The sequence below is a fragment of the Ursus maritimus genome, unplaced genomic scaffold, assembly GCF_017311325.1.
Source record: "Ursus maritimus isolate PB19 unplaced genomic scaffold, ASM1731132v1 scaffold_6, whole genome shotgun sequence".
Lineage (NCBI taxonomy): Eukaryota > Metazoa > Chordata > Mammalia > Carnivora > Ursidae > Ursus > Ursus maritimus.
The window spans coordinates 71,778,115-71,791,316 of NW_024426774.1; the positions used below are offsets into that span (position 1 = coordinate 71,778,115).

A 13,202-nucleotide genomic window follows, 5' to 3' on the forward strand; every position below is an offset into this window, starting at 1 on the left:
CTTTCGGCCTAGATAGGATCTCTGCACACAGGGCACTCTCGCTGCAGCTGACAGGGGCGGACACATGCTCTTGCCCCCTGAGTGGATGGAGAGGGGAAGGGATGTTGCTATTTACATTAAAATGCTTAGTTCAAATAAACCGGCTCTGGCTGGGCACCGGGTGGCGTGGGCACGGGAGATGGAGGTGGGCGGGGGAGAAGCCTGGCTGTAAGGTGGGAGGTGTACTACAGTCTCCCTTCCTCCACCTGCTAGGGTCAGGGCCACGGGAGAGAAGTCGCGACTGTTGGTCCTTTCAGAGAGGGGCTGGGTTAGGCCCCGTCAGTGTGCGTGTGAGGTGTGCGGGCTTTCTGCGCACGCTCTCTCCTTCAGCTGTTGTAGCACTCCTGTGAGGAAACAGTGAGGAAACTGAAGCTCAGACAGAGTAACTACTCCCCCCACGCTAAAGCCATGACATTGGGCTTTGACCCTGACTCTGAAAGCCTGTGCAGTCTCTCTCCTCAATACCTTGCTAAATAAAGAGGAACCAGGCTTAGCCACTCCTCCCTGTGAAGAGGCCTTTGGGCACCTCTGACACCCCTGCCCTTCATCCTTCTCTCTCTCTCTCTTTCTCTCTCTCTCTCTCACAGCTGGGGCTGTTTCACGCTCCCTTACTCTGGCTCTCCCCCCTTTGGCCCAGCTTGTCCCCAATTCCCAAACCAGGCCTGCGGTAAGGAGGGAGATGTTGAGGGTCCCCAGACTACCAGTCACCCGTCCTGCCTGTCTGGTAGCTGAGCACAGCACTAGCCTCCTGCCTGAGCTCCAGCTCTTCCCCCTCCGGGTCCTGCCCTGGTGACTAGCCTAGGATCCCAGGAGCCCCCCAAGAGCCAAGACTCCTGCTTGCTCCATTCAGATGTCTGGGGGCTTGATGCCAGCTCTCCCGCTGACCTGTACCCAGGCTTGGCATATGTACTGAGATTCTACAACATTGGGGAAACCCCCTCCTTCTCCAGCCACTGCCCCACTGCTTAACACTTGCCTGGGCCCAGCTCTAGAGGAAGTCATGCCCGTTGAACTCAGCGCCTGCCCATGTGTCTGAATCCCTGTCTTGGCTCCTGCGTTTGTTGCCACATCAGTGGGTCTGGGGCCACATTCTGTCCCTTCCTCGATAGCTACAATTGCTATATGTAGCATTCTTGCTGCTATGCCTTCCTGATTCTGAGATGGGAGAGCTCCTCTGAAAATCTACCATGAAGGATATGTTTTTCTGTTTTTGTTTTTGTTTTTTCCATCTGCCCCTTTACTCCTTTGTAAGAACTCCATCTAGAGTCTTAGATGTGTGACCTTGGATGAGTCATTTCATCTTTAGCCTCAGTTATAAAATGGAGGTAATAATACTTCTCTGAAAAGGTTATTGTAAGGATTAGAATAATAGAAAGATTAGAGTTAATGTAAAATGTTAAAGTATCTGGCACAAGGTAGATACTTGTAGACTCAAAAGGTCCCCACCTGGTCACAGCACTCCTTTTCCCCTCAATGAAAGTAAAGGGACAGTTTCTCTGTTCCCTGCCAACCATGCAGCCCCAAAAGGAGATGATTCTATGATGCTTCAGCTTGTAGACCCTTGAATAGGGCAGAAGGAAAACCTCTGTCTGAAATAGAAGTATGTTTGTAACTTTGCAAACCCATTTGTTTGTCATTCAAGAATACCTATTGAGGATCTATGTGCCAAACGCTCTTAGAGGCCCTTGGGATACATCCGTGAGTTAAAAACATCTGCCTCCCTGGAGTTTGTATTCTACCAACTGTAGGCAGATGATAAATAGCAATCATAAACCATAAGAAATGTATACATTGTGACAGAAGGAAAAAATGCCAGTGAAGGAAAGAGCAAGGTAAGAGTGATTGGAAGTACTGAGCAGGGGCTGAGTTACACGTTCACATAGGGTGTTTGGGGCAGGCCTTATAGAGAAGGTAAGGTGTGAACATAGACTTGAGGGAAGTGAGGATGTTAGCCATGAAGGCAACTCGGGACGGGTGTTCCGGGCAAAGGGAACAGTAGGTGCAAAGGCTCTGAGGCAGGGCTGTGTCTGCATATTTAAGGAACAGCAAAGAGGCCAAAGTGGCCAGAGTGAAGTGAGCGCTAGGGGAAGCAGAAGGAGGTAAAGTCAGATTTGAGGTCAGAAAGACGACAAGAACCAGATCACGGAGGGCCTTGCAGGCCCCATAAGACTTGGAGTCCTTTCTGACCCTACTCGAGGAAATTCATGAAGGCCAGTCTCTCTCATTAGTCGAGCTAGAGTTCAAGAAATTCAACAAATATTTCTTGACTTTGTACGCCAAGTCCTAAGGCATACGTTGATGAGTATGGCTGTCTCTGCCTTCAAGAGGTTCAAGTTTGAATTCCAGCGGTTGTGGCAGCAGGATGCCGAGGAAAGCGTGCCGCACTAGGAGGTGGGAGGCCTGGGTTCTAGTTCTGCCATCCATGTAACCTTGGCCATTCGCCAAACCTCAGCTTCCTCAGATTCCTGGAGAGAATTATCTATGTCCCGGTCACTTCGTAGGTGCTACGGCGATCAAATGAATGAAGGCACGCAAAGACTTGTGGAAAACTGAACAGCCCCGTATAAATAGACGGGGGTTTAGGGAACCAAGTTAACATGGTTGCTGCCCTATGTCCCTTTCCTGGAGCCAGTCGACTCGGTCCGTGTTGTCATCTTTGCGCTGCCTTCTTCTCTCTCCGTGACCTCACTGGCACGCACACTCCCCCTGGTGAGAATCACCACAGCCGCTCATTCGGGTTGGTGCAGATGTCCAGCATGAAAAACACATCCAGGGGTATCTGCTTCGCAAAGGAAATTTCCCGTGCCTTCTCTATGTCACGCTTCCCTGATCAGATAAAGGGGCAATAGGGGCGAACTTTTAAGTCAAGTACGCACGACTCCAACCAACAATAACAAAAACAGGCCCACAGGTTGCCGAGCACGGTGAGCTTTTAAAATGCATTCAGACGGTGTGAGGATATTAATAGGGAGACACGTATCTCATTTCAGGCTACACAGCGGGTGCCACAGTGGGACATGGAAATGCGGGCCGCTTCAAGATTAGCTTAAACCAAAGGGAAGGACCCGGCTGGAATACAGACACACCTCAGGCTGTGTCCCAGGCGCCGGGCTTCCAGCTCCGACAACACAGCCTGTCAACTCAGCTCTGTTGTGAGTGGAACTGGACACTCGTGGTGGCCAAAAACAACAGTTGACTAAAATAATGAAGCTATGTGTGGACAGTGATAGAGGCAGAGAAGAATAGAGCCGGACAGGCCCCGTAGAAATCTTCTAGAACACTCTTCCTTTATTTTACAGGTAAGGACACCAAGACCTGCGGGTCATGATGTGACTACAGTAACGATGAGACTCTAATGTCATTTTCATTGTGAGTGCATTTGCCTCCAATGGGGTCACAGCATTCGAAAGGATAACTCCAGTTATCCTTTCTGTGTCCCTGCGACCTTCTGGACACAGGACTAACCAAATGGGGGTCCAGTTGTGGGGATGGACTGTGTTGTCTCTGTGGAAAGGGTGCTGGATAATCAATCCAGAGATCTGGTCTGAGGCCTGGCTCTGGTCTTATTTACTGGGTGACATTTATCTCCTCGTCTGTTTTCTTCACTGCAAGACATGCAATGTACATAGCTAAAACAATGTGTGTTCCAAGACTCTGAAAACCAAAATTGTTTTCCACTTCTCTTTTCCAGATTCCAATCTGTCATTTGTGAGGACGTGGTTCCGAATTAGAAGGTGAGTCTCAGAACAGGGGAGGTGGGGAAGCTAGCTGGCCCCACATGGACCTTCTTGGTCACAGTTTACAGGGCTTTTCACCATCGATGCCCACCTCCTCCCCCGCCACCCCGGGCCCCCCAGCACACCCTCCACAGCCCCACCAGCGTTCTCAGCAGCACTCACGTTGTCCTCAAGTTTGCAAATGTCCCTTCTTCACCAGGGCAACTCCTCCTGTCCTTTAAAACGGTAGCATTGCTACATCAGTAGGACCATTCCCAGCTCCCTCCCACAAATTAGCTGCTATCTTCTCTGTGTGCCCGTAAAGAGAACAGACCCAAGAGCCAACCATGGGGGCTTAAATCCCAGCTCTGTCACGTACGACAGGCTTGCCTTGGTCATGTTATTTTGCCTCTCTGTGTCTCAGTTTCCTGATTTATAAAATGGGGACAATAAGAGAATCTAGAGCATAGAGCTATTCTGAGGAGTAAGCGAATTAGTATAAGTTAAAGTGTATAGAACCGTGCCTGGTTCATGGTAACTGCTACAAAAATATTTTCTGTTATTATTATTATTAGACTACGTAAGATATCCCATGCAATGTAATAGATTACATATCTGGTCTGCCTCTCCTACTCAGAATATCACAGCCAGAACAGAGTTCTATTTTTCTCTTTTCTCAGTGCTTAACACTATGTCAGGAACATATTAAGTGCTCAATAAACATTTGTAGGATAAATGATTGGGCGTGGTCTATATAATCACGTCTATGACATCATTCACGTCGTTTTTCTCCAGTAAACTTCAAAGGACAAGCAATATGTCAACTATACCTCCGTGGCCGTCATTTGAATTGTCTTGTTGTTTTAAAAATTCCCTAAGTTTCATTTTTGCTTAAATAACAAAGAAAGTTGTCTTGGAAATTTAACCAGTAGAACTATAACCTGGAAACAAGTGAAACTCAATTGGTAATAAGTTTTTCCACTTAGACTTGTGGGCCCAGCCACATTGTTTTAGACAGGGTTTCAAGAACAGAGTCTAGGGCAGGGTTCTATTTGAAGAATAATTAATATAAAAGACGACCTCCCCCCAACAGTGTACCACCGCCAAAGTCTTTGGGATCATATGGTGTGAGGGGGACAGAAGACTTAGATGAGCAAATACAACCTCCAGGAGGAGACAGATGCTCTAAGGATACACAGCATGGTGGGGGGAGGTCAGGTGGGTTGGGGGTATAATTTCCTAGAAGCGGATTTTAAGTCACTGGTTCCACTTCCTGCTCTTAAGCTCATGACTGTGCACAATATCCTGAAACTGACACCTGAGAGACTCTACGAATTTGGGTTTTGGGTAAAGGGCAGCTGGGGAAACAGCTCCCTTCCTATTGTGCTCTTAATTTCCTCTGTCCAATAGTATTCTTTTTTTTTAAGTTTTTATTTTAATTCCAGTTAGTTAACATACAGTGTAATATTAGTTTCAGGTGTATGATATAGTAATTCAGCACTTCCATACATCACCTGGTGCTCATCACAAGTGCCCTCCTTAATCCCCATCACCTATTTCACCCATCCCCCCACCCACCTCCCCTCTGGTAACCATCAGTTTATTCTCTATAGTTAAGTCTGTTTCTTGGTTTGCCTCTCTCTCTCTTTTTTCCCCCAATAGTATTCTTAGATACAACAAAATACAATCCCTTCAAGGGTTTATAGGGTTAAAATGCAACCATATTATCTCTTTCTGATAGTTGCTGGTGAAGCTGATAACTTAGTAAATGATGCTATCTGATAATATTTAGATATTAGCTAAGGCAGTGATACAAATATATGTATTCGTGAATAGAATATGCATGTGGTATTGTTTATAATGTTTAAACAACATAAGGTAGGAATGGATAATCAGGAATATCGACTTGCTTTCTTCACCTATTTTATGATACGATTTCTAGGCCAATAGCCACACAAGAGGATCCATCAGGTGAGTGGAGAAAGGGATATTGTAAATTGTCTGCTAAGATGGCTGCCAACAATTCCTTCCCTCCCTGGACGTTCGAGTTGTGCTTCCCATCGAGAGGTGGAGTTTATTTCTCCTCCCCTTGAACCTGGGGCTGGCCTTGTGACTTGCTGTGACCAAGAGAATTCTGCAGACACAATACTGTGCCTCTCTGAGCCTTGTAACAGGACTTTCACGGACCTGACAGCTTTTACTTTCACTCTCAGAGCTCTGAGCCACCATGTAAAGACCCTGCTGGAGAAGGGAGACCAGACAACCCCAAAAGCCCTTTCCAGCCTCTCCAGCCAAGGAGAGGGATGGGAGTGTGATGCCATCTTGACCCTCCAGCCCCAGTCAAGATCCTCTCCCTTAACACCACTTGGAAACGAGGTAAGCTGGTCTCCCAAAAACCCTGTCCAGTTCATACCATCATGAGCACACAGTTGTTGTTCTGGACCACTTGAATCTGGAAGGTGGTGTTACACAGCAGTACATCCCTGAAACTAGGGATAGCACTGATCTACATTCTTATCTGAGATCTCTTCCTGTGTCATCTCTTCTTTGGATTAGGACAGGTTAGGAGAAATCTTGAGTGCCTCTCTCTCCCCATTGCTCCTACTAGACACTGCTGGTTGAGACAATGCTCTTTCCCATTTAGCCCAGATTCTGCCTTAAACCTCACCACAGAGCTCTAGACAGCAACCACTAAGTCATGAGTGTAGGTCTTTGAACTGAAACTATTTGCCATTCTAGGACTAATTATCATGTTTTGAAAATAAAGGGGATGTGGTGTACCCTAGTAATCCATTATACCTTCCAAAGCCACGGAATGCTTAAGATGATAGAACTTTAGAGATCCTCTAACCTAGCGGTCTGAACCCTGGCTGCATATTAAAATTATCTGGGCTGCTTTATTGTTTGTTTTGTTTCGTACTTTCAAGACAGACTTTTAAAAAAATAAACAGAATTTAAAACATTTTACATGATTATAGATTAATGTAATATTACAGACACCTTAAAGCTCAAAGCTACAAACATAATTCAGATTACAAAAGTGATTTGACCAGGTTACAAACCTAAAACATGACCTTTTTTATATTATCCAAGTAACTGCAAACAAACCTCTCTTTAAGGGTGTCAGTGCAGTCTTTTAAAACTATTTCACCTGGAATTACTTAAATTTTTAACCATTCTAAAGTATGAAAATATAAACATTTTGGTGTATTTTTCCATATATTTTGAGTACAGAGTACAGATCCAAGTAGATATTATTATTCATGATTGAGAGGAGAATATGTTTCAAATACAAATTCACCAACTTACTGTATGAAGAATCAGAGGTGAAAAGATTTATCTAAATTCTTCTTAACTCTTCCTATTTAAGGTAGTATGCCTTCTCTCCCATACTTTTAGTGTAAATACTTTATAAACAAATGTGACCGTGTGTTAATGCTACATTTCTTAGGATTAATAAAGAAAAATGAGGTGGAAGAGACTTCAGGTAAAATCTCAGAAGTGACGTCTCATAGCCTAAGCACTATATTTAAGGGTGTACTCGATTTTACAATACAAGGTGTTTTCAGCTGTACTGGTTTTCCCAGTAACTCTACGTCTACGTTGCTGAGGACCCACTTCTTAATGCAGAAACAGACCACCATATTTCTATAATTGCTTTTTAAAATTCGAACTTAGAAACATCTAGATGCTAACAGACTCGAAAATAAAGACCAGTTTAAAACTGGGCTCTTTTCATGTTTTTTTGTTTCTTTTTTTATTTTAACAATAGCATTGATAGTTCTCTTGGTGACTGCAGACATGTGGGGCTGTTTGGTGGCATTCAGAACCACTGTAGTCATGGTGGCTTTCTTGATTGGTGTCTGGTCTTCAGTCATTATAAGGAGTTACTTGTCAGAAACGACTGTCCAACCAGCATGACTGCCTTTATGCCTCTATCGTTTTCAGGATGTTGGTACCTGGCATATTTTCCCCAAATCGCCTTGCCTCCTTGTGTCACAAGGCCCAACTCACTCACGTTCATCTCAGTGATAGTACCTTTGGTAATAACACCCAAAGTTGTATATAGTGGGGATCAGGGATTCCTTTTTACACCAAGTATCGGCAGGCAAAAGTGGCTTTCAATTCAGAATGTGTTACATGGGGCTTTTTGCAACGGAAGCCCACTGGCCTAACGAATCTCTCCTGTGAGGGTTTTCAAGGAAAGCCATCTCCAGCAAAGCAGACTTTAGTGACCATCCTCTTCCATGCTTTGTACTTTCTCTTTCCTGTTCGAATATTTTCGATACTTCTGTTTCTCCCTGGGCACGAACTTTGGGCAAAGGGACTTCCCATTTGCCTGCTTTCTCCTGGCGTTTTTGTTTCATCATGTTGGAAAGGACTGTCCCTCCCCATCCAGCAGAAGTGCAGGCACTGCTCCTCGTGGAGTCTCACCATCAGTCTTTCGTTTGGGGCTTCTCCTTTCATGCATTTTGATAGTCTTTTCCATTTGTATTTTCTCAGCCTGGCCCTGTTCATGGTAGAGCTCAGCTTTCAGGCCAATCATCTTTTTTTGCCTTCTTTGAACGTTCTTGAGCCTCCAAACCTTCCTTCTTCCTCTTTTTCTCCTGGTCATCCAAACGATGGCCACAGTGCTTCCGGTGTACCTCAGTATATTCATTTTGTGGCCTGGTGATGGGGCAGTCACCAGGTGCTGCTGCTGGTGTGAAGAAGCTCTCAATTTTCGGGTGTCACAGAGCCAGGAGCTGACTCCATGCTGCCCCGCGACAGGAAGGAGACTCCCTGGGCTGCTTTAAAAATTGAACTGATGTCAGGGCCTCACCCCACACTCGTTCAGATTCAATTGGGCCTCGTTATTTTAAACGACACGTATTTCTTACTAGCAAAGAAACGTGACTTTACAAATTGGGGCCCGAAGGAGCAGATCACAGCTGGCTGAACCCTGGTGAGGAACTATCTGGAGGGCTCATGGGATATCATGGGCAGTCTGTCCAAGGACTCAGAGCACTGGAAAGGGAGGTAGGTTTCCTAAAGAGGAAATGAGGCTTCACCTGAGGGCAGAAGGGCAGGCACTCAGGAGAGCCAGCTCCTAGGCCTGAGGGTAGACAACGCTTCCCTTGGTCAGGGAAAGCCAGGAGCTGCTCTGCGAGGGCAGTTTTGATATATGACTCCAGATGTGACTGGAAGGTACAGTGTGTATGTTGAGGTTTTTCTGTGGAGAATTTTTTAAACCTCAGACCAGATTGTCAAAGAATTGAGACGAAGTATGAAGCACATGAGAGATGTGTTTGACACAATAGGGTCAGAAAAGTTCAAGGCGCCCTCTCCCCTGGCATGTTTGTCAGGAGCACTAAAATACAAGGAGGGGACTAGAAACCTTATGACAGTAAAATTTTAAGGCTTCATTTTTTCGGTAAAATATGACTTGCTCTCAGGTGTGTGATTTGGTAGCTTTGATGCAAATATATAGTAAATCGCGCCTCTTTGCTGAAATCTGAAGAGTTTTCTGCATATAAATAAAAACCACGAGTGTGATAAAATTGCTTTTGATCACCTCACATGAAAGGTGTTAGGAACTTTCAGACTGTTACTATAATTAAAGTGCTTGGGATGAAAAAACTCTTACTTGAGTATCTCTCCTCCTGTCCTGTCTTAAAAGGCTTTTCTGGTGAAAAGCACACTCACCCACTTCGGTATTGTTTTGACCCTACTTTGTAGTATGAAGAAACGTTACAGCTTTCAGTGACAGCAGAAAAATTGTCTTGTAGTTGAAAACACTGCAAACCACAAAGGACATTGGAATTTGAAAAAAATGAACTAAATTTCTCTTCACAGCTTCAGTCGAAAGGGCTGACTTCTAAAGAACTCTTTTGTCAGTAAAGGAATTGCCTGGAGACCTTCTTTCTTTCTTTTCCTGGGTCAGCTTCTTGCTCTCCTGTCTATAGGGTCACCATGCCTGACTTGCTCTTTCTACAGGTCTTTTTAAAATTGCTTTTTGTATTTGCTTTATATACTAATCACTGTTTTTATTCCACAAGCATAGACTAATTTAAGAGGGATCTTTCCTCAAGTGAATACTCCCATCTACTTACACTTCCGAGTATCCCAATGGCTACCTCCTGGGTCATCCCGGCTCCATCCCACCTGCTTCAGTCATCCCATGCTCTCTCAAGATTTCATAGTCAGAACTTTGACTCTGCATATGCCACAGCTCTACTCAAAATATTTAAGGGATTCCCTTTGGCTTACAGAATAAAGCTCAAAGCCCTTAGCCTGGCCTTCAAGACGCTCTATAGTCTGTTATCTCTGGCACTCACCTCACTTGAAAACTTGGATCCAAATTTGCTGCTTTGCTTGCTCCTATTCCCATGTCTGGCAACTTGGCTTTCATCCTGCTAGAAATGTCTTCCTCCCTCTGGTATAATTCCTGTAAGGTCCAGCTCACTTCTACCTCTGCTGGGAAGCTTCCCGCAGTTACCCTGTTCAAATCCCTTGAACTTTAGTGGGAGTTATTTGAGATTTAGCATACCCTGACTTATATTTTTTCTTTTTTTATTTAAATTCAATTAGCTAACATATAATATATCATTAGTTTCAGATGTAGAGTTCAGTTATTCATCAGTTGTATATAACACCCAGTGCTCATCACATCACGTGCCCTTCTTAATGCCCATCACCCAGGTACCCCATCACCCCCACCCACCTCCCTTCCAGCAACCCTCAGTTTGGTTCCTATGATTAGGAGACTCTTATGGTTTGTCTCCCCCTCTGATTTCTTCCCATTCAGTTTTCCCTCCCTTCTTCTATGACCCTCTGTGCTTTCTTATATTCCACATGAGTAAAACCATATAATAATTGTCTTTCTTTGATTGACTTATTTCGCTCAGCATGATACACTCCCGTTCCATCCACATTGATGTAAATGGTAAAAATTCATCCTTCTTCATGGCTAAGTAATAGTCCTGTGTGTGTGTGTGTGTATGTGTGTGTGTGTGTGTGTGTGTGTGTGTGTACCACATCTTTATCCAATCATCTGTTAGTGGACGTCTGGGCTCTTTCCATAGTTTGGCTATTGTGGACATTGCTGCTATAAACATTAGGGTGCAGGTGCCCCTTCAGATCACCTCATTTGTATCTTTGGGGTAAATACCTAGTAGTGCAACTACTGGATTATAGGGTAGCTCTATTTTTAACTTCTTGAGGAACCTCCATACTGTTTTCTTGAATGGCTATACCAGCTTGCATTTCCACCAACAGTGTAAGAGTGTTTCCCTTTCTCCGCATCCTTGCCAACATTTGTTGTCTCCTATCTTGTTAATTTTAGCCATTCTGACCGGTGTAGGTGGTATCTCATTATGGTTTTGATTTGTATTTCCCGGCTGACAAGTGATGTGGAGCATTTTTTCATGTATCTGTTGGCCATTTGTGTGTCTTCTTTGGAGAAATGTCTGTTCATGTCTTTTGCCCATTTCTTGACTGTATTATTTGTTTTGAGGGTGTTGAGTTAGATAAGTTTTTTATAGATCTTGGATACTAGTCCTTTATCTGGTATGTCACTTGCAAATATCTTCTCCCATTCCATAGGTTGCCTTTTAGTTTTGCTGACTGTGTCTTTTGCTGTGCAAAAGCTTTTTATCTTGATGAAGTCCCAGTAGTTCATTTTTGCCTTTGTTTCCCTTGCCTTTGGAGATGGTCTAGCAAGAAGTTGCTGGGCCAAGGTTGAAGACGTTGCTGCCTGTGTTCTCCTCTAGGATTTTGATGGATTCCTGTCTCACATTTAGGTCTTTCATCCATTTTGATTTATCTTTGTGTATGGTATAAGAAAATGGTCCAGTTTCATTCTTCTACAAGTGGCTGTCACTTTTCCCAACACCATTTGATGAAGAGACTGTCTTTTTTCCATTGGATATTCTTTCCTGCTTTGTCGAAGATTAGTTGACCGTAGAGTTGAGGGTCCATTTCTGGGTTCTCTATTCTGTTCCATTGACCTATGTGTCTGTTTTTGTGCCAGTACCATACTGTCTTGATGATTACAGCTTTGTAATACAGCTTGAAGTCTGGCATTGTGATGCCACCAGCTTTGGTTTTCTTTTTCAACATTCCTCTGGCTATTCAGGGTCTTTTCTGAAATCAGTTGCATTTCTGTACACTAACAATGAAACAGAAGAAAGAGAAATTAAGGAATCAATCCCATTTGCAATTGCACCAAAAACCATAAGGAATAAATCTAACCAAAGAGGTAAATGATCTGTACTCTGAAAACTACAGAACACTCATGAAAGAAATTGAGGAAGACACCAAGAAATGGAAAAATATTCCATACTCATGGATTGGAAGAAAAAATATTGTTAAAATGTCTATGCTACCTAGAGCAATCCACACATTCAATGTAATCCCTACCAAAATATCATAGACATTTTTCACAGAGCTGGAACAAATAATCCTAGAATTGTACAGAACCAGAAAAGACTCCAAATATATATATATTTGGAGATATATTTGGAGATATAGATATAGATATAGATATCTATAGATATAGATATAGATATAGATATAGATATATATCTTTACAGGCATAGCAGAGGGAAAGGCATGCTTATTTCCAGGCCTAAAAGCTATTTGCATCAGTTTTCACTGTCGCATACAAGATCACTGGATTTCAACAAAAATTTATGAAACATACAAAAAAGCACGGGAAAAGACACTATCAAGAGACAAAGCAATCAACAGGGTCAGACTCAGATATAACATAGATGTTGGATTGATCAGACAGATATCTGTGGTTTCTATGTTAAATGTTCTAATGGAACAGACGGACAACGCACAATAGCAGATGGGTAATTTTAGTAGAGAGAGAGAAATAATAAGAAAGCATCAAATGAAAGTGCTAGAAATGAAAGTGCTAGTAAAAGAGTTGAAGAATGCCTTCAGTGGGTTCATTAGTAAACTTGATACAACCAAGAAAAGAATCATTGAATATGAAGATCTATTTGTATGAAATTACCCAAATGGAAGCACACACACATGAGTGAAAAAAGAAAGAAAAACAGAGCATGTAAAAATCTGCAGGACAATATCAAAATATCTAATATACATATAAATTACAATTTTAGAAAGAGAGAAGAGAGAAAAGACAGAAGAAATATTTAAAGAAATAATGGCTGAAAAGTTTCAAAATTAATTATAAACATCACCCATGGATCTAAAAAGCTCAGAGAGCACCAAGCAGAATAGCAAAACAAAAGCAAAAGTAAAAAGTGGAAATGGTATCCCACTATTGTTTAATTCTCTACTGGTGAGCAGTGAAGGTGATTTTTTTTGTGTTTAGTATTGACTTGTAATTTGTCTTTTATGAATTGCCAATTCATATCTTTCACCCATTTTTCTGTTGGTCTATTTGTCTTTTTCTTTTTTAAGATTTTATTTATTTATTTGAGAGAGAGAGAG

The 13,202-nt window shown here is 43.1% G+C and overlaps 1 pseudogene; it reads right to left on the bottom strand.

Annotated features, from left to right (window-relative positions):
* Positions 1 to 7,632: 7,632 nt before the first annotated feature.
* Positions 7,633 to 10,146, bottom strand: LOC103671761 (annotated as a pseudogene).
* Between the last annotated feature and the right edge of the window lie 3,056 nt (positions 10,147 to 13,202).